The sequence below is a fragment of the Geospiza fortis genome, unplaced genomic scaffold, assembly GCF_000277835.1.
Source record: "Geospiza fortis unplaced genomic scaffold, GeoFor_1.0 scaffold58, whole genome shotgun sequence".
NCBI lineage: Eukaryota > Metazoa > Chordata > Aves > Passeriformes > Thraupidae > Geospiza > Geospiza fortis.
Genome location: NW_005054359.1, coordinates 432,711 through 433,279, shown reverse-complemented (window position 1 = coordinate 433,279; position 569 = coordinate 432,711).

Below are 569 nucleotides of genomic sequence, written 5' to 3'. Positions count from 1 at the left end.
GGGCTGCCGCAGCCAGGGCGGTGCAGGCCTTTTCGGGGGTCAGGAGGCCAGGGAGCAGCGTTCCGAGTCAGGTCGCAGGGACTGGCCCCGTGCACGGCCTGGAGTGGTTTGGGAGAGCTCCCAAAGCACATCTTCCGCTTTTCTTCCCCTCTTGGCAGCAATCCCGTCTGCCAGCTCCCGACATCAGCTAAAGTTCGTGGAGGGGGAAGGGAGGGGGACCTCGAGCTGCGCCAGTAGGCCGAGGCTGGCACCCACATGTTGCACGGGCACCGAGAGGGAACAGGGCACGGGAAGGGACGGGACAGGAGCTCTCTTCAGGCCTGGGGGTAGACCCAGGGCGCATGGGGGGGGCGAGGTGGGAGGCAGGTTGAGGCCCAAGATGTCTTCTGACAGTGACAGGCGATACCTGGGGGGTGAGGAGAAGGCAGCAATTCCAGGGGAGATGACAGTGGGGAGAGGAGCTGGGGGCTGGAACGGGAGGGCTCAGAGGCGGGGGCAGGTGGATGCACGGCCCTGCCGAGAAGGACTGACCGGGAATGCAATCCCCACCGGCCGGCGGGGGGGCGCGG